This window comes from Bombina bombina, chromosome 1 (genome assembly GCF_027579735.1).
Source record: "Bombina bombina isolate aBomBom1 chromosome 1, aBomBom1.pri, whole genome shotgun sequence".
Taxonomy (NCBI): Eukaryota; Metazoa; Chordata; class Amphibia; order Anura; family Bombinatoridae; genus Bombina; species Bombina bombina.
Window position 1 is genome coordinate 1,068,896,481 of NC_069499.1, and position 24,252 is coordinate 1,068,920,732.

Sequence of the window (24,252 nt, forward strand, 5' to 3'; positions counted from 1 at the left end):
CGTAACGACCGACACCAGTCTGTTAGGCTAGGGTGCGGTCTGGGACTCCCTGAAAGCTCAGGGTTTATGGTCTTGGGAAGAAACTCTTCTCCCGATAAACATTCTGGAACTGAGGGTGATATTCAACGCTCTTCAGGCATGGCCTCAACTAGCGGCGGCCAAATTCATCAGATTTCAGTCGGACAACATCACGACTGTAGCTTACGTCAATCATCAGGGGGGAACAAAGAGTTCCCTAGCGATGACGGAAGTAACCAAAATAATCAGGTGGGCGGAGGATCACTCCTGCCATCTCTCAGCAATTCACATCCCAGGAGTAGACAACTGGAAGGCGGATTTTCTAAGTCGTCAGACTTTTCACCCGGGGGAGTTGGAACTCCACCCGGAGGTATTTGCCCAGCTGACTCAGCTATGGGGCACCCCAGAGTTGGATCTGATGGCGTCCATCAGAACACCAAACTTCCTCTCCACGGGTCCAGGTCCCGGGATCCCAAGGCAGTATTGATAGATGCTCTAGCAGCGCCTTGGTCCTTCAATCTGGCTTATGTTTTTCCACCGTTTCCTCTCCTCCCGCGTCTGGTTGCCAAAATCAAGCAGGAGAAGGCTTCGGTGATTCTGATAGCGCCTGTGTGGCCACGCAGGACTTGGTATGCAGACCTAGTGGACATGTCATCTGTCCCACCATGGTCACTGCCAATGAGGCAGGATCTTCTAATACAGGGTCCGTTCAAGCATCCAAATTTAGTTTCTCTATGTCTGACTGCTTGGAGATTGAACGCTTAATTCTATCAAAGCGTGGGTTCTCTGAGTCAGTTATAGATACTCTGATTCAGGCTAGAAAGCCTGTCACCAGGAAAATCTACCATAAGATATGGCGGAAATATCTTTGTTGGTGTGAATCCAAGGGTTACTCATGGAGTAAGATTAGGATTCCCAGGATATTGTCCTTTCTCCAAGAAGGATTGGAGAAATGTTTGTCAGCTAGTTCCTTAAAAGGACAAATATCCGCTCTGTCTATCCTTTTACACAAGCGTCTGGCAGAGGTACCAGAAGTTCAAGCGTTTGCTCAGGCTTTAGTCAGAATCAAGCCTGTCTATAAACCTGTGGCTCCGCCATGGAGTTTGAATCTAGTTCTTTCAGTTCTTCAAGGGGTTCCGTTTGAACCTTTACATTCCATAGACATTAAGTTGTTATCTTGGAAAGTTTGGTTTTTGATAGCTATCTCTTCTGCTCGAAGAGTTTCAGAATTATCTGCCTTACAGTGTGATTCACCTTACCTGGTGTTCCACGCAGATAAGGTAGTTTTGCGTACCAAGCCTGGTTTTCTTCCTAAAGTTGTTTCTATCAAGAATATTAACCAGGAAATAGTTGTTCCTTCTCTGTGTCCTAATCCATCTTCGAAGAAGGAACGTCTATTACACAACCTTGATGTAGTTCGTGCTTTAAAGTTCTATTTACAAGCAATTAAGGATTTCAGACAAACATCTTCCTTGTTTGTTATCTATTCTGGTAAGAGGAGAGGTCAGAAAGCGACTGCTGCCTCTCTTTCCTTTTGGCTGAAAAGCATCATCCGTTTGGCCTATGAGACTGCTGGCCAGCAGCCTCCTGAAATAATTACTGCTCATTCTACTAGAGCAGTGGCTTCCACATGGGCTTTCAAGAATGAGGCTTCTGTTGAACAGATTTGTAAGGCAGCGACTTGGTCTTCACTGCATACTTTTGCCAAATTTTACAAATTCGATACTTTTGCTTCTTCAGAGGCTATTTTTGGGAGAAAGGTTTTGCAAGCAGTGGTGCCTTCCGTTTAAGGTACCTGTCTTGTTCCCTCCCTTCATCCGTGTCCTAAAGCTTTGGTATTGGTATCCCACAAGTAAAGGATGAATCCGTGGACTGGATACACCTTGCAAGAGAAAACAGAATTTATGCTTACCTGATAAATTACTTTCCCTTGCGGTGTATCCAGTCCACGGCCCGCCCTGGCATTTAAGTCAGGTAAATTTTTTTTTGTTTAAACTACAGTCACCACTGCACCCTATGGTTTCTCCTTTTTCTTCCTAACCTTTGGTCGAATGACTGGGGGGTGGAGCTAGAGGGGGAGCTATATGGACAGCTTTGCTGTGTGCTCTCTTTGCTACTTCCTGTAGGGAATGAGAAAATCCCACAAGTAAAGGATGAATCCGTGGACTGGATACACCGCAAGAGAAAGTAATTTATCAGGTAAGCATAAATTCTGTTTTGTTTTTTTATGGTTTTTCTCACAGAAAATATTTTCAAGGGTTCTCTGTTATCGGTCGTAGGGATTAATCTCCTACTTCCCTTTTCAGATCGACGATATACACTTATACCATTACCTCTGCTGATAACTGTTTCAGTACTGGTTTTGCTATCTGCTATATGTGGATGGGTGTCTTTCGGTAAGTATGTATCATTATTTAAGACACTCTCAGCTATGGTTGGCGCTTTATGTATTTATATAAAGTTCTAAATATATGTATTTACTTATATTTGCCATGAGTCAGGTCTATGTGTATTTCCCTTTGCAGTCTGGCAGTTTCAATATGGGAATCATGTTTTAGGAAGTTTTTGTCTTACCTGGGGTATAATCTTTTTTTCTTTCATGTAATTGGCAAGAGTCCATGAGCTAGTGACGTATGGGATATACAATCCTACCAGGAGGGGCAACGTTTCCCAAACCTCAAAATGCCTATAAATACACCCCTCACCACTCCCACAATACAGTTTTACAAACTTTGCCTCCTATGGAGGTGGTGAAGTAAGTTTGTGCTAAGATTTCTATGTTGATATGCGCTTCTCAGCGAATGTCAGAGGGACGTGAAGGGAGTAACACTTATTGAATACGATGATTTCCCTAACGGGGGTCTATTTCATAGGTTCTCTGTTATCGGTCGTAGAGATTCATCTCCTACCTCCCTTTTCAGATCGACAATATACTCTCAATTTACCATTACCTCTACTGATAACTGTTTCAGTACTGGTTTGTCTATCCGCTATATGTGGATGGGTGTCTTTGGGTAAGTATGTTTTTATTTCTTAAGACACCTCAGCTATGGTTTGGCACTTTATGCATTTATATAAAGTTCTAAATATATGTACTGTACTTATATTTGCCATGAGTCAGGTTCATGTATTTCCTTTTGCAGACTGTCGGTTTCATATTTGGGAAATATAAACATCTTTTAAAGAATTTTTTTTTCTTACCTGAGGTTTAGTCTTTTTCAATTGACTACTTCTTGCAAATTGCGGGCGGCATTAGGCCCGCGGGTGCGTCAAATGCTAAACTTTATTGCGTCATATTTTTGGCGCGGAAAAATAAGTCTATGACGCAACTTCGTCATTTTCGGCGTCATACTTGACGCCGAGACCTTTCACACGGTTGCATCATTAGTGACCCAAGTGTGTCATTTCCGGTTATTTTTGGCGCCAAAAAAGTTTACGTTACGTTTGTGCGTCATACTTCGCGCCAAACTTTTTTCATTATTTCAATACCCCATTGATGTTTGCCTCTTGCTTTTTTCTCTATCAGAGGCCTATGCTATTTGCATTTTTTCCCATTCCTGAAACTGTCATATAAGGAAATAGATAATTTTGCTTTATATGTTGTTTTTTCTCTTACATTTTGCAAGATGTCTCAATCTGATCCTGCCTCAGAAGTTTCTGCTGGAACATTGCTGCCTGACATCGGTTCTACCAAAGCTAAGTGCATTTGTTGTAAAATTTTTGAAATTATTTTGCCGAATGTCATTTGTAATAGTTGTCATGATAAACTTTTACATGCAGATCCATCAGTAATAGTACATTGCCAGTTGCAGTTCCTTCAACTTCTAATGTGCATGATATACCTGTAAATTTTAAAGAATTTGTTTCTGATTCTATCTTGAAGGCTTTGTCTGCATTTCCACCTTCTAATAAACGTAAAAGGACTTTTAAAACTTCTCATTTAGTTGATGAAATTTCAAATGACCAATAACATAATAATTTATCCTCTTCTGATGAGGATCTATCTGATACAGAAGATCCTTCCTCAGACATTGACATTGACAAATCTACTTATTTATTTAAAATAGAGTATATGCGTTCTTTATTAAAAGAAGTGTTAATTACTTTGGATATTGAGGTAACCAGTCCTGCTGTTTTTAAACCTCCTGTGGTTTCTCCAGGGTTTTTTCCTATTCCTGAGGCTATTTCTAATATGATTTCTAAGGAATGGAATAAGCCAGGTACTTCTTTTATTCCTTCTTCAAAGTTTAAAAAATTGTATCCTTTACCAGCAAAATCTATAGAGTTTTGGGAAAAAATCCCCAACGTTGATGGGGCTATTTCTACTCTTGCTAAACGTACCACTATTCCTATGGAAGATAGTACTTCCTTTAAGGATCCTTTAGATAGGAAGCTTGAATCTTATCTAAGGAAGGCCTATTTATATTCAGGTCATCTTCTTAGACCTGCAATTTCTTTGGCTGATGTTACGGCTGCATCAACTTTCTGGTTGGAGAATTTAGCGCAACAGGAATTGGATTCTGACTTATCTAGCATCATTCGTTTACTTCAATATGCCAATCATTTTATTTGTGATGCCATTTTTTATATTATCAAAATTGATGTTAGATCCATAGCTATATTAGCTAGAAGAGCTTTGTGGCTTAAATCTTGGAATGCTGATATGACATCTAAATCTAGATTACTATCTCTTTCTTTTCAAGATAATAATTTATTTGGTTCTTATTTGGATTCTATTTCAACTGTCACTGGGGGAATGGGCGTTTTTCTGCCTCAGGATAAAAAACCTAAGGGTAAATCTAAGGCTTCTAACCGTTTTCGTTCCTTTCGTCAGAATAAGGAACAAAAACTCAATCCTCCCCCCCAAGGAATCTGCTTCCAATTGGAAGCCTTCCTCAAATTGGAATAAATCCAAGCCATTTAGGAAACCAAAGTCAGCCCCTAAGTCCGCATGAAGGTGCGGCCCTCATTCCAGCTCAGTTTTTCAAGGATATTTGGATAAATTCTGTCCAAAATCAATGGATTCAGAGCATTGTCTCTCAAGGGTATCGAATAGGATTCAGAGTAAGACCTCCTGTGAGAAGATTTTTTCTCTCACGTATCCCAGCAAATCTAGTAAAAGCTCAGGCTTTCCTGAAGTGTGTTTCAGACCTGGAGTCTTCAGGGGTAATCATGCCAGTTCCTCTTCAGTAACAAGGTTTGGGGTTTTATTCAAATCTATTCATTGTCCCCAAAAAGGAAAATGTATTCAGACCAGTTCTGGATCTGAAAATTTTGAATCGTTATGTAAGAGTACCAACTTTCAAGATGGTGACTATAAGGACTATGCTGCCTTTTGTTCAGCAAGGACATTATATGTCTACAATAGACTTGCAGTATGCATACCTTCATATTCCGATTAATCCAGAACATTATCAGTTTCTGAGATTCTCTTTTCTAAACTTGCATTACCAATTTGTTGCTCTTCCATTTGGCCTAGCAACAGCTCCAAGAATCTTTTCAAAGGTTCTGGGTGCCCTACTCTCTGTAATCAGAGAACAGGGTATTGCGGTGTTTCCTTATTTGGATTATATCTTGGTACTAGCTCAGTCTTTACATACTGCAGAATCTCACACAAATCAACTAGTGTTGTTTCTTCGGAAACATGGTTGGAGGATCAATTTACCAAAAAGTTTCTTGATTCCTCAGACAAGGGTCACATTTTTAGGCTTCCAGATAGATTCAGTGTCCATGACTCTGTCTCTAACAGACAAGAGACGTTTAAAATTGGTTGCAGCCTGCCGGCACCTTCAGTCTCAGTCATTCCCTTCAGTGGCTATGTGTATGGAAGTTTTAGGTCTCATGACTGCAGCATCGGACGCAATCCCCTTTGCTCGTTTTCACATAAGACCTCTACAGCTTTGTATGCTGAACCAATGGTGCAGGGATTATACAAAGATATCACAATTAATATCCTTAAATCCCAATGTACGACACACTCTGACATGGTGGATAGATCACCATCATTTAGTTCAAGGGGCCTCTTTTGTTCGGCCAACCTGGACTGTGATCACAACAGATGCAAGTCTTTCAGGTTGGGGAGCTGTTTGGGGATCTCTGACAGCACAAGGGGTTTGGAAATCTCAAGAGGCGAGATTACCAATAAATATTTTAGAACTCGGTGCAATTCTCAGAGCTCTTCAGTTTTGGCCTCTGTTAAAGAGAGAACCGTTCATTTGTTTTCAGACAGACAATATCACAACAGTGGCATATGTCATATAATCATCAGGGTGGGACTCACAGTCCCCAAGCTATGAAAGAAGTATCTCGGATACTTGCTTGGGCGGAATCCAGCTCGTGTCTAATCTCTGCGTTACATATCCCAGGTGTAGACAATTGGGAGGCGGATTATCTCAGCCGCCAGACTTTACATCCAGGGGAGTGGTCTCTCCATCCAGATGTATTTTCTCAGATTGTTCAGATGTGGGGTCTTCCAGAGATAGATCTCATGGCCTCTCATCTAAACAAGAAACTTCCCAGATACCTGTCAAGGTTCAGGGATGTACAGGCAGAAGCAGTGGATGCGCTGACATTGCCTTGGTGTTATCATCCTGCTTACATTTTCCTGCCTCTAGTTCTCCTTCCAAGAGTGATCTCCAAAATCATCATGGAACAATAATTTGTGCTGCTGGTGGCTCCAGCATGGCCACACAGGTTTTGGTATGCGGATCTGGTCCAGTTGCCAACCTTGGCCACTTCCGTTAAGGCCGGACCTACTATCTCAAGATCCGTTTTTCCATCAGGATCTCAAATCATTAAATTTGAAGGTATGGAAATTGAACGCTTAGTACTAAGTCATAGAGGTTTCTCTGACTCAGTGATCAATACTATGTTACAAGCTCGTAAATCTGTCTCTAGAAAGATTTATTATAGAGTTTGGAAGACTTACATTTCATGGTGTCCTTCTCATAAATTCTCATGGCATTCTTTTAGAATTCCTAGAATTTTACAGTTTCTTCAGGATGGTTTGGATAAGGGTTGTCTGCAAGTTCCTTGAAAGGACAAATCTCCGCTCTTTCTGTTTTATTTCACAGAAAGATTGCTATACTTCCTGATATACACTGTATTGTACAGGCTTTAGTTCGTATTAAGCCTGTTATTAATTCAATTTCTCCTCCTTGGAGTCTTAATTCGGTTCTGAAAGCTTTACAGGCTTCTCCATTTGAACCTATGCATTCTTTGGACATTAAACTACTTTCTTGGAAAGTGTTGTTCCTTTTGGCCATCTCTTCTGCTAGAAGAGTTTCTGAGCTATCTGCTCTTTCTTGTGAGTCTCCTTTTCTGATTTTTCATCAGGATAAGGCAGTTTTGCGGACTTCTTTTCAATTTTTACCTAAGGTTGGGAATTCTAACAACATTAGTAGAGAAATTGTTGTCCCTTCCTTGTGTCCTAATCCTAAGAAATCTTTGGAAAGATCCTTACATTCTTTGGCTGTGGTAAGAGCTTTGAAATATTATGTTATGAAGCTACTAAAGATTTCAGGAAGACTTCCAGTCTATTTGTTTTATTTTCTGGTCCTAGGAAAGGTCAGAAGGCTTCTGCTATTTCCTTGGCTTCTTGTTTGAAACTTTTGATTCATCAAGCTTATTTGGAGTCGGGTCAGGCCCCGCCTCAGAGAATTACAGCTCATTCTACTAGATCAATCTCCACTTCGTGGGCTTTTAAGAATGAAGCTTCAGTTGATCAGATTTGCAAAGCGGCAACTTGGTCCTCTTTGCATACATTTACTAAATTCTACCGTTTTGATGTATTTGCTTCTTCGGAAGCAGTTTTTGGTAGAAAAGTTCTTCAGGCAGCTGTTTCAGTTTGATTCTTCTGCTTTTGATTTAAGTTTTTTTCTTTCAAAGTGAAAATAAACTTATTTTTTTGGGTTGTGGATTAATGTTTTCAGTGGAAAATGGCTGTTTCTCTTGTTAAGTGTATCCAGTCCACGGATCATCCATTACTTATGGGTATTCTCCTTCCCAACAGGAAGTTGCAAGAGGATCACCCACAGAAGAGCTGCTATATAGCTCCTCCCCTCACTGCCATATCCAGTCATTCTCTTGCAACTCTCAACTAAGATGGAGGTCGTAAGAGGACTGTGGTGTTTTATACTTAGTTTATTTCTTCAATCAAAAGTTTGTTATTTTTAAATGGTACTGGAGTGTACTGTTTATCTCAGGCAGTATTTGGAAGAAGAATCTGCCTGCGTTTTCTATGATCTTAGCAGAAGTAACTAAGATCCTTTGCTGTTCTCACATTTTCTGAGGAGTGAGGTAACTTCAGAGGGGGAATAGCGTGCAGGTTTTCCTGCAATAAGGTATGTGCAGTTAAAATATTTTTCTAGGGATGGAATTTGCTAGAAAATGCTGCTGATACCGAAGTAATGTAAGTAAAGCCTTAAATGCAGTGATAGCGACTGGTATCAGGCTTATTAATAGAGATACATACTCTTATAAAAGTGTATTTTAAAACGTTTGCTGGCATATTTAATAGTTTTTTATATATGTTTGGTGATAAAACTTATTGGGGCCTAGTTTTTTCCACATGGCTGGCTTGAATTTTGCCTAGAAACAGTTCCTGGAGGCTTTTTACTGTTGTAATATGAGTGGGAGGGGCCTATTTTAGCGCTTTTTTGTGCAGCAAAAATTACAGACAGAGACATCCAGCTTCTTCCTGCATGTTCCAGGACTTCTCTGAAGGGCTCAAAAGGCTTCAAAAGTCGTATTGAGGGAGGTAACAAGCCACAGTAGAGCTGTGGCAGTTGTGACTGTTTAAAAAACGTTTTTGTCATTTGTTATTCCGTTTTTGGTATTAAGGGGTTAATCAGCCATTTGCAAGTGGGTGCAATGCTCTGCTAACTTGTTACATTCACTGTAAAAATTTCGTTAGTGTAACTGCCTTTTTTCACTGTTATTTCAAATTTTGACAAAATTTGTGTTTCTTAAAGGCGCAGTAACGTTTTTTATATTGCTTGTAAACTTGTTTTAAGTGTTTTCCAAGCTTGCTAGTCTCATTGCTAGTCTGTTTAAACATGTCTGATACAGAGGAACCTACTTGTTCATTATGTTTGAAAGCCATGGTGGAGCCCCATAGGAGAATGTGTACTAAATGTATTGATTTCACCTTAAACAGTAAAGATCAGTCTTTATCTATAAAAGAATTATCACCAGAGGGTTCTATCGAGGGGGAAGTTATGCCGACTAACTCTCCCCACGTGCCAGACCCTTCGCCTCCCGCTCAGGGGACGCACGCTAATATGGCGCCAATTACATCAGGGACGCCCATAGCGATTACCTTGCAGGACATGGCTGCAATCATGAATAATACCCTGTCAGAGGTATTATCTAGATTGCCTGAATTAAGAGGCAAGCGCGATAGCTCTGGGGTTAGGAGAGATACAGAGCGCGCAAATGCTGTAAGAGCCATGTCTGATACTGCGTCACAGTATGCAGAACATGAGGACGGAGAGCTTCATTCTGTGGGTGACGTCTCTGACTCGGGGAAACCTGATTCAGAGATTTCTAATTTTAAATTTAAGCTTGAGAACCTCGGTGTATTGCTTGGGGAGGTATTAGCTGCTCTGAATGACTGTAACACAGTTGCAATTCCAGAGAAATTGTGTAGGCTGGATAGATACTATGCGGTGCCGGTGTGTACTGACGTTTTTCCTATACCTAAAAGGCTTACAGAAATTATTAGCAAGGAGTGGGATAGACCCGGTGTGCCCTTTTCCCCACCTCCTATATTTAGAGAAATGTTTCCAATAGACGCCACTACACGGGACTTATGGCAGACGGTCCCTAAGGTGGAGGGAGCAGTTTCTACTTTAGCAAAGCGTACCACTATCCCGGTTGAGGACAGTTGTGCTTTTTCAGATCCAATGGATAAAAAATTGGAGGGTTACCTTAAGAAAATGTTTATTCAACAAGGTTTTATTTTGCAGCCCCTTGCATGCATTGCGCCTGTCACTGCTGCGGCGGCATTCTGGTTTGAGGCCCTGGAAGAGGCCATCCATACAGCTCCATTGGAGGAAATTATTGACAAGCTTAGAACGCTAATGCTAGCTAACTCATTTGTTTCTGATGCCATTGTTCATTTGACTAAACTAACGGCTAAGAATTCCGGATTCGCCATCCAGACGCGTAGGGCGCTATGGCTTAAATCCTGGTCAGCTGACGTGACTTCAAAGTCTAAATTACTCAACATTCCTTTCAAGGGGCAGACCTTATTCGGGCCTGGCTTGAAGGAAATTATTGCTGACATTACTGGAGGCAAGGGTGATACCCTTCCTCAGGACAGGGCCAAATCAAAGGCGAAACAGTCTAATTTTCGTGCCTTTCGAAATTTCAAGGCAGGAGCAGCATCAACTTCCTCCGCTTCAAAACAAGAGGGAACTGTTGCTCATTCCAGACAGGCCTGGAAACCTAACCAGGCCTGGAACAAGGGCAAGCAGGCCAGAAAACCTGCTGCTGCCCCCAAGACAGCATGAAGTAACGGCCCCCTATCCGGAAACGGATCTAGTGGGGGGCAGACCTTCTCTCTTTGCCCAGGCGTGGGCAAGAGATGTTCAGGATCCCTGGGCGTTGGAGATCATATCTCAGGGATATCTTCTGGACTTCAAAGCTTCTCCTCCACAAGGGAGATTTCATCTTTCAAGGTTATCAGCAAACCAGATAAAGAAAGAGGCATTCCTAAGCTGTGTGCAAGACCTCCTAGTAATGGGAGTGATCCATCCAGTTCCGCGGACGGAATAGGGACAGGGGTTTTATTCAAATTTGTTTGTGGTTCCCAAGAAAGAGGGAACCTTCAGACCAATCTTGGATCTAAAGATCTTAAACAAATTCCTCAGAGTTCCATCATTCAAAATGGAAACTATTCGGACCATCCTACCCATGAACCAAGAGGGTCAGTACATGACTACAGTGGACTTAAAGGATGCCTACCTTCACATACCGATTCACAAAGATCATCATCGGTTCCTAAGGTTTGCCTTTCTAGACAGGCATTACCAATTTGTAGCTCTTCCCTTCGGGTTGGCCACAGCCCCGAGAATTTTTACAAAGGTTCTGGGCTCACTTCTGGCAGTTCTAAGACCGCGAGGCATAGCGGCGGCTCCGTATCTAGACGACATCCTGATACAGGCGTTAAGCTTTCAAATTGCCAAGTCTCATACAGAGATAGTTCTGGCATTTCTGAGGTCGCATGGGTGGAAAGTGAACGTGGAAAAGAGTTCTCTATCCCCACTCACAAGAGTCACCTTCCTAGGGACTCTTATAGATTCTGTAGAGATGAAAATTTACCTGACGGAGTCCAGGTTATCAAAACTTCTAAATGCTTACCGTGTCCTTCATTCCATTCCACGTCCGTCAGTGGCTCAGTACATGGAAGTAATCGGCTTAATGGTAGCGGCAATGGACATAGTGCCATTTGCGCGCCTGCATCTCATACCGCTGCAATTATGCATGTTATGTCAGTGGAATGGGGATTACTCAGATTTGTCCCCTCTACTAAATCTGGATCAGGAGACCAGAGATTCTCTTCTCTGGTGGCTTTCTCGGGTCCATCTGTCCAAGGGTATGACCTTTCGCAGGCCAGATTGGACGATTGTAACAACAGATGCCAGCCTTCTAGGTTGGGGCGCAGTCTGGAACTCCCTGAAGGCTCAGGGATCGTGGACTCAGGAGGAGAAAATCCTCCCAATAAATATTCTGGAGTTAAGAGCAATATTCAATGCTCTTCTAGCTTGGCCTCAGTTAGCAACCCTGAGGTTCATCAGATTTCAGTCGGACAACATCACGACTGTGGCTTACATCAACCATCAAGGGGGAACCAGGAGTTCCCTAGCGATGTTAGAAGTCTCAAAGATAATTCGCTGGGCAGAGTCTCACTCTTGCCACATGTCAGCGATCCACATCCCAGGTGTAGAGAACTGGGAGGCGGATTTTCTAAGTCGTCAGACTTTTCATCCGGGGGAGTGGGAACTCCATCCGGAGGTGTTTGCTCACCTGATCCATCGTTGGGGCAAACCAGAACTGGATCTCATGGCGTCTCGCCAGAACGCCAAGCTTCCTTGTTACGGATCCAGGTCCAGGGACCCGGGAGCGACGCTGATAGATGCTCTAACAGCTCCTTGGTTCTTCAACCTGGCTTATGTGTTTCCACCGTTCCCTCTGCTCCCTCGACTGATTGCCAAAATCAAGCAGGAGAGAGCATCAGTGATTCTGACAGAGCATTTTGTCAGGCTTTGGTTAGAATTAAGCCTGTGTTTAAAACTGTTGCTCCCCCGTGGAGCTTAAACTTGGTTCTTAAAGTTCTTCAAGGAGTTCCGTTTGAACCCCTTCATTCCATTGATATTAAACTTTTATCTTGGAAAGTTCTGTTTTTGATGGCTATTTCCTCGGCTCGAAGAGTCTCTGAGCTATCTGCCTTACAATGTGATTCTCCTTATCTGATTTTTCATGCAGATAAGGTAGTTCTGCGTACCAAACCTGGGTTTATACCTAAGGTGGTTTCTAACAAGAATATCAATCAAGAGATTGTTGTTCCATCATTGTGTCCTAATCCTTCTTCAAAGAAGGATCGTCTTTTACATAATCTGGACGTAGTCCGTGCCTTGAAGTTTTACTTACAAGCTACTAAAGATTTTCGCTAAACATCTTCCCTGTTTGTCGTTTACTCTGGACAGAGGAGTGGTCAAAAAGCTTCGGCAACCTCTCTTTCCTTTTGGCTTCGGAGCATAATTCGCTTAGCCTATGAGACTGCTGGACAGCAGCCCCCTGAAAGGATTACAGCTCATTCTACTAGAGCTGTGGCTTCCACCTGGGCCTTTAAAAATGAGGCCTCTGTTGAACAGATTTGCAAGGCTGCGACTTGGTCTTCGCTTCACACCTTTTCAAAATTTTACAAATTTGATAATTTTGCTTCTTCGGAGGCTGTTTTTGGGAGAAAGGTTCTTCAGGCAGTGGTTCCTTCCGTTTAATCCTGCCTTGTCCCTCCCATCATCCGTGTACTTTAGCTTTGGTATTGGTATCCCATAAGTAATGGATGATCCGTGGACTGGATACACTTAACAAGAGAAAACATAATTTATGCTTAACTGATAAATTTATTTCTCTTGTAGTGTATCCAGTCCACGGCCCGCTAAGGCAGGTCTAAATTTTAATTAAACTACAGTCACCACTGCACCCTATGGTTTCTCCTTTCTCGTCTTGTTTCGGTCGAATGACTGGATATGGCAGTGAGGGGAGGAGCTATATAGCAGCTCTGCTGTGGGTGATCCTCTTGCAACTTCCTGTTGGGAAGGAGAATATCCCATAAGTAATGGATGATCCGTGGACTGGATACACTACAAGAGAAATAAATTTATCAGGTAAGCATAAATTATGTTTTTTATTTTATTCCCTCCCTCTCTAGTGAGTGGAGATCCACATCTTGGGTATTGCTATCCCATACGTCACTAGCTCATGGACTCTTGCCAATTACATGAAAGAAAACATAATTTATGTAAGAACTTACCTGATAAATTAATTTCTTTCATATTGGCAAGAGTCCATGAGACCCACCCTTTTTATGGTGGTTATGATTTTTTGTATAAATCACAATTATTTCCAAATTTCCTTTGTTGATGCTTTCTACTCCTTTCTTTATCACCCCACTGCTTGGCTATTTGTTAAACTGAATTGTGGGTGTGGTGAGAGGTGTATTTATAGGCATTTTGAGGTTTGGGAAACTTTGCCCTCCTGGTAGGATTGTATATCCCATACGTCACTAGCTCATGGACTCTTGCCAATATGAAAGAAATTAATTTATCAGGTAAGTTCTTACATAAATTATGTTTTTTCAATTTGACTTGTTTTTCTTTTAAAACTTGCGTGCAAATTAGGCTCGCGAGAATTTTGTGGCGCGAATGTGTGTCTATGATGAAGCAAGTTTGTTTGGCGCAAAGTTGTGTTTGCTCTGACGCGAGTTGCGTCATTTCCGAATGTTTGTTGGCGCCAAGAAATTTATATACTTCCTTTTGCATCGTGCGTCATACTTGGCGCCAAAAAAAATTAGTTTTATTTTACTACACATCCTATGTGCTCCTTGCCTTCTTTATGCTCAAAGGGCTATGCTATTTGCTTTTTTGTCAATTTTAGCATTTGCATTTTTTCCCATTCCTGAAACTGCTATATGTGGAGATAAGATATTTGTGTTTTAAATGTTATTTTTTCTTTTACGTTTTACAAGATGTCTCAATCTGATCCTGTCTCAGAAGCTGCTGTAGGAACCATGCTGCCTGACCACAGTTCTTCCAAAGCTAAGTGTATCTGTTGTAAGCTAGTGGAGATTATTTCTCCAGCTGTAGTATGTAACAGTTGTCATGAAAAAGTTTCTGTTAGTGCTAGCACAGTATCTGTTGTTCCCTCAACATCTAATGTACATGATATCCCTGTTGATATGAAAAATTATATTGCTGATGCGATACAAAAGGCTATGGCTGCTATTCCGCCTTCAAATAAACGTAAAAGGTCTTTTAAAACTTCTCATAATACTGAATAAATTTGTTATGACTGACAACATACTGATATATCAACCTCTGATGAGGATCTCTCTGATTCGGAAGATCCTACTTCAGACATTGACACTGATAAATCAACTTATCTTTTTAAGATTGAGTATATTCGTTCTTTGTTAAAAGAAGTGTTGATAACTTTGGATATTGAGGAGTCTGGTCCTCTAAAAAAAAAAAAAAAATCCAGTAAAAGTTTAATTTCTGTCTATAAACCTCCTGTGATTACTCCTGAGGTTTTTTCCTGTTCCTGTTGCTAATTCTGATGTGATTGCTAAGGAATGGTCTAAGCCTGGTACTTCTTTGGTTCCTTCTTCAAGGTTTAAAAAGTTGTTTCCTTTGCCAGTGGCTAAGTTAGAGTTTTGGGAAAAAGTCCCTAAGGTTGATGGGACTATTTCTACTCTTGCTAAGCGTACTACTATTCCTATGGAAGATAGTATCTCTTTTAAGGAGCCTTTAGATAGGAAAATTGAATCTTCTCTATCGGTTTCTGAGATTCTCTTTTCTAGACATGCATTACCAATTTGTTGCTCTTCCATTTGGCCTAGCAACAGCTCCAAGAATCATTTTGAAGGTTCTCGGTGCCCTTCTATCTGTAGTATTGCTGTGTTTCCTTATTTGGACGACATCTTGGTACTGGCTCAATCTTTTCATTTAGCAGAATCTCACATGAATCAACTAGTGTTGTTTCTTCAATGACATAGTTGGAGGATCAATTTACCAAAGAGTTTCTTGATTCCTCGGAAAAAGGTTAGGTTTCCAGATAGATTCAGTATCCATGACCCTGTCTTTAAACGTCTCTTGTCTGTTAAAGTTGGTTTCAGCCTGTCTAAACCTTCAGTCTCGATCATTCCCTTCAGTGGCTATGTGCATGGAAGTTTTAGGTCTCATGATTGCAGCATCGGACGTGATCCCCTTTGCTCCTTTTCATATGAGACCTCTGCAGCTTTGCATGCTGAATTAATGGTGCAGGGATTATACTCGGATATCACAATTAATATTCTTAAATCCCAACCCTCTACTCTCTCTGACTTGGTGGTTAGACCATCATTGGATTCTTCAAGGGGCCTTTTTTTGTTCGTCCTTCCTGGACTGTGATTTCAACAGATGCAAGTCTCACAGGTTGGGGAGCTGTCTGCGGGTCTCTGACAGCACAAGAAGTTTGGAATCCTCAAGAGTCGAGGTTACCAATCAATATTTTAAAACTCTGTGCTATTTTCAGGGCTCTTCAGGCTTGGCCTCTATTAAAGAGAGAATCATTCATTCGTTTTCAGACAGACAATATCACAACTGTGGCATATGTCAATCATCAGGATGGGACTCAGTCCTTTAGCGATGAAAGAAGTATCTTGGATACTTTCTTGGGTGGAATCCAACTCATGTCTAATTTCTGCGATACATATCCCAGGTGTAGACAATTGGGAAGCGGATTATCTCAGCCATCAGTCTTTACATCCAGATGTATTTTGTCAGATTGTACAGATGTGGGGTCTTCCCGAAATAGATCTGATGGCTTCCCATCTAAACAAAAAGCTTCCCAGGTACCTTTCCAGGTCCAGGGATCCTCAGGCAGAGATGGTGGATGCGTTGGCAGTTCCTTGGTTTTACCAACCTGCTTACATTTTTCCGCCTCTAGTCCTTCTTCCAAGGGTGATCTCCAAGATCATATTGGAATAATTGCATGTGTTTCTGATAGCACCAGCATGGTCTCACAGGTTTTGGTATGCAGATCTTGTCCGGATGTCCAGTTGCTTCTGCTAGAAGAGTTTCTGAATTGTCTGCTCTCTCTTGCGAATCTCCTTTTCTGATTTTTCCATCAGGATAAAGCGGTTTTGCGGAATTTGTTTAAATTTCTTCCTAAGGTTGTGAATTCTAATAACATTAGTAGGGAAATTGTTGTTCCTTCTTTGTGTCCTAATCCAAAGAATGCTCTTGAAAGATCTTTACATTCTTTAGATGTTGTAAGAGCTTTGAAATACTATATCGAAGCTACTAAGGATTTCAGAAAGACTTCTACTCTATTTGTTGTGTTTTCTGGTTCCAGGAAAGGTCAGAAAGCCACTGCTATTTCTTTGGCATCTTGGTTAAAGCTTTTGATTCACAAGGCTTATTTGGAGGCTCATTCTACTAGATTAGTCGCCACTTCTTGGGCTTTTAAGAATAAAGCTTCAGTTGATCAAATTTGCAAAACAGCAACTTGGTCTTCTTTGCATACATTTATAATTTTTTTTTACCAATTTGATGTATTTGCTTCTTCAGAAGCAGTCTTTGGTAGAAAATTTCTTTAGCCAGCTGTCTGTTTGATTCTTCTTCTTATGATTTGTTTTTTTTTTGTAATTTATGTGACATTTATGAAAAATACTTATTTTTTTGTGTGGATTAAATTTTTTTCAGCGGAAATAGCTGTTTTTATTTTATCCCTCCCTCTATAGTGACTCTTCTGTGGTCTTCCACATCTTGGGTATTTCTATCCCATACGTCACTAGCTCATGAACTCTTGCTAATTACATGAAATAAAACATAATTTATGTGCCTGGCGGGACAAGCGTGCATTAGAAAAATATCTCCTGATGGATATAATACCTAGAGGACTCAGGCTCAATAAATACCCAACATTCCAAGTTGATGATCAGGACTTTATAACAGAATGGAACATGATTCTAAGTGACTGCTCTAAGAGACTTATGCTCCTTATTATTAAGTTCAAAGAAAGTCAATTAATTAAAGTGAGAGATGAAATGGTGAACATACAAGCTAATTTAAACACATATATAGATCATCCTAAATACAGAGAATTTGATAAAAAATTTGCAAGCTACTATTAAGAAATTCAGTACTGAACTAGACAATTATAAACTCAGAAAATACAATAGAGATCTCGCTGACTACACAAATAATAAGGTCTTCACCTGGCACAATCGCTCTAATTCTCTAGAGAACAGACATAGGAGGTCTAGGTCTAGGTCAAGGGTACCCAATACTAATTCAAGTGACAAACAAGATAGGAGGGTTACATTCTCAGACCCTGAGGTATCCGATGAGGAGAGACCTAGCTTAGATAATAGAGCAGAGTCTGATGCCCAATTTGAAGAAGTAACACAGGCAGTTAAACCCAAAACACCGAGAGCTATCAGGCCTGAGCCGATTGTCACCAGAAACTCCTCCAAGAATAAGGAGCTCCCACAGGTGGTTATATCCAACTAAATAAGAAATGCAGAGTTTCTGAGTGACAACGACTCAGACCCAAGAACTACTGTCCCTTCTTCTAATCCCCCAAACAGATAGGACACACATCAGGGTTTTCAGAGCGCCCTCAGATCAACGGAAGGGGGAGGCAGCGCAGGAAGAGGCGCAAAAGGCAGATGGGGAGCAAGAAGAGGCAGAGGCAGACTGAACAAATACATGCTCTAAAAATCATCAATTTGTCATCTGCAGTGCTTAATGAGTCAGAAATACAGGTTCTGGGTTTGGGCTTGGGTTATGTTCCGAAGAATGATTTCAATTTGTTTGACACTATAGTGGACGTTAATAAAAATAAGAGATCTCACTCTGAGAAAATTCTTTTGGAACAGATCCACACATGCAAACCCAGAGAATGACACCTCCACCATCTATGACACAACATCTATTAGTTCTCACACTAATCAGGAGATTTTTCATTTGGCTAATTTTCAAGACACCTGTGATCTTGTCAATTTACAGTATCTTTACATGGAGTCTTCAGTAGACACACATAGCCTAAAAACCTCACATGGAGGCTTTAAACCAAGGTCAGTGTTCTATCCCACTAAGGAGCGGGGGCCTTTTTTAGAAGCTTTCCATAAAAGAATTGAGGAGGATCTCATCAGTTTATCACTGAATCACAAAAGAACATATTCAAACCTCACTACCCCACAGAATGAAGCCCTGACAAATTTGAGAGCTAGAAAAGACATAGTCATAAAGGATTCAGACAAGGGTGGGAGTGTAGTCATTATGGATAGAACTGATTACATTTTAGAGGCACATAGACAACTTTATGATGAAAGTGTCTATCAAAAATTAAGTAGAGACCCAACAGAGGCTTTCAAAAAACAACTTTGGGATCTGTTGGATGATGGACTGGAGGAGGGTACTCTTGATGCAGACACAGCAGAGTTTTTATATGTTTCACGTCCGGTGATATCGGTCTTCCACCACCTACCGAAAGTACACAAGTCTGTGGAAGCGGTGAAGGGAAGACCGATAGTCTCCGGCATTGGCTCCCTTTTTGAGCGGTTATCCAGTTGGGTTGAGTCCCTCCTCCAGCCTCTTGTCCTACAGATCCCGTCCTACCTCAAGGACACAAAGCACCTTTTGAACTATTTAACACAGGTGAATTGGGATAGTAATTGTTCATGGCTCACCATAGACGTGGTGGGTCTTTATTCGGCCATACCCCATCAAGATGGCCTACAGGCGGTCAAATTTTTCCTTAAAAACCAGAGTAACTATGATGCCTCATTAATAGCATATATTATGAGGGTATTGGACTTTCTTTTGAGTCACAACTATTAAGTTTGAGGGTGAATTCTTTCTGCTGAGACGTGGGACTGCCATGGGGGCAAAATTTGCCCCATCGTACGCTAACATTTTTATGGCCTGGTGGTAGCGGTCCCACGTCTATGCAGAAGATAACCCTTTTAAGGACTGTATCAAAATATACAAAAGGTATATAGACGACCTGTTGATCGTCTGGACAGGTACTGGTCAACAGATGAGAGATTTTGTCCAATACATTTTTCAAAACAACCTGAATTTTCAGTTTACTTTCCAATATGAGACCGAACAAATTCCATACTTGGATCTTGTTCTCAGAGGCGATGCTGAATTAGGCGAGGTGACCACCAGTCTGTATAGGAAACCTATTATGTCCAATACGTTGCTACACGCACGTAGTAATCATCCCAAACATACAGGTTTCGGTGTAGCGAAGGGGCAATTCATGAGTATAAAACGCAATTGCACAAATGAAGCGGATTTTTTCAAAGAGAGTGAGATCCTCAAATCCCAACTATCAGAGAGAGGTTATTTAGGGAAAACCATAAATAGGGCCCTCTTAGAAGTAACTAGGATGAATAGAAGTAGCATGCTCATTCATAATGTGAACAAGCAACACAAAAATACCTTTGATAGGTCTAGACCACTCTTTGTTACTACGTACAGCTCCCAATATAAACAAATTTGTGACATAATTAATAGACACCTTCCAATTCTGACAGCCGAGGATAGTCTTAAAGACTATGTCAGCAGGGGCTGTAATTTCTCTGCAAGAAGGGGCTGTACTCTAGGTAATTTGCTGTCACCCAGCATGCTCAGGAAGCCAGTAGTTAACACTAGTAGCTGGCTTAGTGTCAAAGGTCATTACAAGTGCCACTTTGCAAAATGCATTGCTTGTGGCCGTACGAGAGTAACCAAGCATTTCCAATCAAAGGTTACACAAAGGGTGTACAATTTGGCAAGTTGCACTAATTGTCGCACTTCAAATGTGGTCTATTTGGTAGACTGTATCCAGTGTAACAGACAGTATGTAGGGTGTTCCACTAGAGAGGTGCGGGTATGAATAAGGGAACACCTTAACAATATTGAAAATGGTGCAGAGGTATCAGATCTAGCGAGACATTTAATCAATACTCATGGGAAGAGTGATAACAATTTCACTTGGCAGATCATTGAACAGATCAGAACCCCAGAGAGAGGGGAAGATATTACCAGTAAACTCCTATATCAGGAAGCGTTCTGGATCTTCCAACTGAAAACCAGAAGGCCTACTGGCTTTAACATTAATGGTGATATAATTAACTTTTGGCAGCGTGAGAAATAAACACTTAAGAGTGATGACATAAACAATATTCATAGAAGTTTTCCCAGTATTCAATAGGATAGGCTTATGTACTTGACACTTAACAAAGTTGTCTAACTAATGAACACACACTTCCTTATATCATATTATACATTATGAATTTTCTTTGCACATTTGCATTTGTATACTTGAAATAATGAGAGTAGCAGTAGTGTTCATTTCAATTTAACGAGGATCTTTTTAGATTAACTTTAATTATATCTTTGAGATAATAGTATGCATATATTTGCAACTATGGGAGTCTCACTTCTATCCCAGGGATCCGTTCTTGTTCTTTTTCTTATACATGTTCCCATGCACAAATCCTTAACTTAATTTTAATTTTATTTAAGTTAATTTCTATCGCTTACCCTTGTCCAGTTATCTTGTCATTATAGCTTATCAGTGAATGGTATTATGAATTCAAATTAATCTGACCTTTGTGGCCTCATGAATAGATAGCTTCATAATACTCCCGTTGTTCACACAAGTTAGTGAATTCACGTGATAGCGTGCCAGTATTAACCATGTGTATGTAAATATTTTGTGCACTGTAACAGATTACAATCTATGTCACGATTTTCTCACCTAACCATTTATCATGTCCATTTTTCGTGATAGTGTCATTTTGTATATACATTTATTCATTACTGACAGCTGCATTCAATCCATGACCCGGGGCACTGGATATTTAAGCCGGTGGTTCCGGGTCATGGTTATGTCTATGAGTAAGGCTTATTATAGCCGAAACGCGTAAGACACTTTGTCTTGGAGCTGTCAGGCTCCTCTTTCTTTTTTTATTCGTTTCCAATAAAGCTGAACTTTGAGTTGAATATAAGTGCCTGGAGTCTCACTTGGTTGTTTGCTTGTTATGTAAGAACTTACCTGATAAATTCATTTCTTTCATATTGGCAAGAGTCCATGAGGCCCACTCTTTTTATGGTGGTTATGATTTTTGTATAAAAAGCACAATTTTGTTTCCAGTTCCTCTTTTTGTATGCTTTTTTTACTTTTTTTCATCCCACTACTTTGCTATTTATTAAACTGAATTGAGGGTGTGGTAAGGGGTGTATTTATTGGCATTTTGAGGTTTGGGAAACTTTGCCCCTCCTGGTAGGATTGTATATCCCATACATCACTAGCTCATGGACTCTTGCCAATATGAAAGAAAATCATTTATCAGGTAAGTTCTTACATCAATTATGTTTTTTTTTAAATCTCAATTTTTTTTTTATTTAAATCGGATTTTTTTTTTATTTAAATAGGATTTTTTTTTTCTAATTAAAATGATCTTTGAGGAATCCAAACATATTTTCAATGTAAGATACATTATAATCTAAAGGTTATTCATCCTGAAATAAATGTATTTTCTCCAACATTGGTGTGTCCGGTCCACGGCGTCATCCTTACTTGTGGGAATATCTCTTCCCCAACAGGAAATGGCAAAGAGTCCCAGCAAAAGCTGGCCATATAGTCCCTCCTAGGCTCCGCCCACCCTAGTCATTCTCTTTGCCGTTGCACAGGCAACATCTCCACGGAGATGGTTAAGAGTATGTGGTGTTTAGTTGTAGTTTTTTATTCTACTATCAAGAGTTTGTTATTTTAAAATAGTGCTGGTATGTACTATTTACTCTGAAACAGAAAAAGATGAAGAGTTCTGTTTGTGAGAGGAAGATGATTTTAGCAGCAGTGACTAAAATCGTTTGCTGTTTCCACATAGGACTGTTGAGATGAAGTAACTTCAGTTGGGGGAAATAGTTAGCAGACTTTCGGCTTAAGGTATGACTAGCCATATTTCTAACAAGACTGTGTAATGCTGGAAAGCTGTCATTTCCCCTTATGGGGACCGGTAAGCCATTTTCTTAGTTTCAAACAGAATAAAGGGCTTTATATGGGCTGTAAAACTGGTAGACACTTTTATGGGCAAAATCGATTGCTTTATTTGAGCATTTTATACATGTTTATGCTTGAAATTCACACTTATAAGCTTGGGGAACGTTTTTTAACGTCAGGCACTGAGTTAGACACCTTTTCAGTCAGGAAGGGCCTTCCCAGTTGTAGGCTGAGCCTCATTTTCGCGCCATTACTGCGCAGTTACTTTTGAGAGCAAGACATGCAGATGCATGTGTGTGGATCTGAAAGTAGTTGAAAAGGTTCCTAGAAGGCTTCATTTGGTATCGTATTCCCCCTGGGTTTGGTAAAGTCGCAGCAAAGGCTGTAGCTGGGACTGTAGAGGGGTTAAAACTGTAACCGCCCCCGGTTTCGTTATTTTAAGGGTTAAAGCTCTGAAATTTGGTGTGCAATACTTTTAATGCTTTAAGACACTGTGGTGAAAATTTGGTAAATTTTGAACAATTCCTTCATACTTTTTCACATATTCAGTAATAAAGTGTGCACTGTTTAAAATTTAAAGAGACAGTAACGGTTTTGTTTTAAAACGGTTTTTGTGCTTTATAGACAAGTTTAAGCCTGTTTAACATGTCTGTACCTTCAGATAAGCTATGTTCTATATGTATGAAAGTCAATGTGTCTCCCCCTTCAAAATTGTGTGATAATTGTGCCATAGCGTCCAAACAAAGTAAGGACAGTGATGCCACAGATAGTAAAATTGCCCAAGATGTTTCATCAGATGAAGGGAGTAGACATAGTTCTACATCATCTTCTTCTGTGTCTACGCCAGTTTTGCCCACGCAGGAGGCTCCTAGTACTTCTAGCGCGCCAATGCTTATTACTATGCAACAATTGACGGCAGTAATGGATAACTCCATAGCAAATATTTTATCCAAAATGCCTACATATCAGAGAAAGCACGATTGCTCTGTTTTAAACACTGAAGAGCAGGAGGGCGCTGATGATATTTGCTCTGTCATACCCTCACACCAATCTGAAGGGGCCATGAGGGAGGTTTTGTCAGATGGGGAAATTTCAGATTCAGGAAAAATTTCTCAACAAGCTGAACCTGATGTTGTGACATTTAAATTTAAATTAGAGCATCTCCGCGCACTGCTTAAGGAGGTGTTATCTACTCTGGATGATTGTGACAACCTGGTCATTCCAGAAAAATTATGCAAGATGGACAAGTTCCTAGAGGTTCCGGTGCACCCCGACGCTTTTCCTATACCCAAGCGGGTGGCGGACATAGTAAATAAGGAGTGGGAGAAGCCCGGCATACCTTTTGTTCCCCCACGTATATTTAAGAAATTATTTCCTATGGTCGACCCCAGAAAGGACTTATGGCAGACAGTCCCTAAGGTCGAGGGGGCAGTTTCTACTCTAAACAAGTGCACTACTATTCCTATAGAGGATAACTGTGCTTTCAAAGATCCTATGGATAAAAAATTGGAGGGTTTGCTTAAAAAGATTTTTGTACAGCAAGGTTACCTTCTGCAACCCATTTCGTGCATTGTTCCTGTCACTACAGCAGCGTGGTTCTGGTTCGAGGAACTAGAAAAGTCGCTCAGTAGAGAGACTCCGTACGAGGAGGTTATGGACAGAGTTCACGCACTTAAGTTGGCTAATTTTTTTATTTTAGATGCCGCTTTGCAATTAGCTAGATTAGCGGCGAAAAATTCAGGGTTTGCTATTGTGGCGCGCAGAGCGCTTTGGCTAAAGTCTTGGTCAGCGGATGTATCTTCCAAGACAAAATTGCTTAATATCCCCTTCAAGGGTAAAACTCTCTTTGGGCCAGAATTGAAAGAGATTATCTCAGACATCACTGGGGGAAAGGGCCACGCCCTCCCACAAGATAGGCCTTTTAAAGCCAAGAATAAGTCTAATTTTCGTTCCTTTCGCAATTTC

General features: G+C 40.7%; 1 protein-coding gene across 1 annotated transcript in view; it reads left to right on the forward strand.

The window, feature by feature from the left end:
• SLC9A8 (solute carrier family 9 member A8) overlaps positions 1-24,252 on the forward strand; it is a gene marked incomplete in the record, with an annotated part of 719,342 nt that overhangs the window by 38,871 nt on the left and 656,219 nt on the right.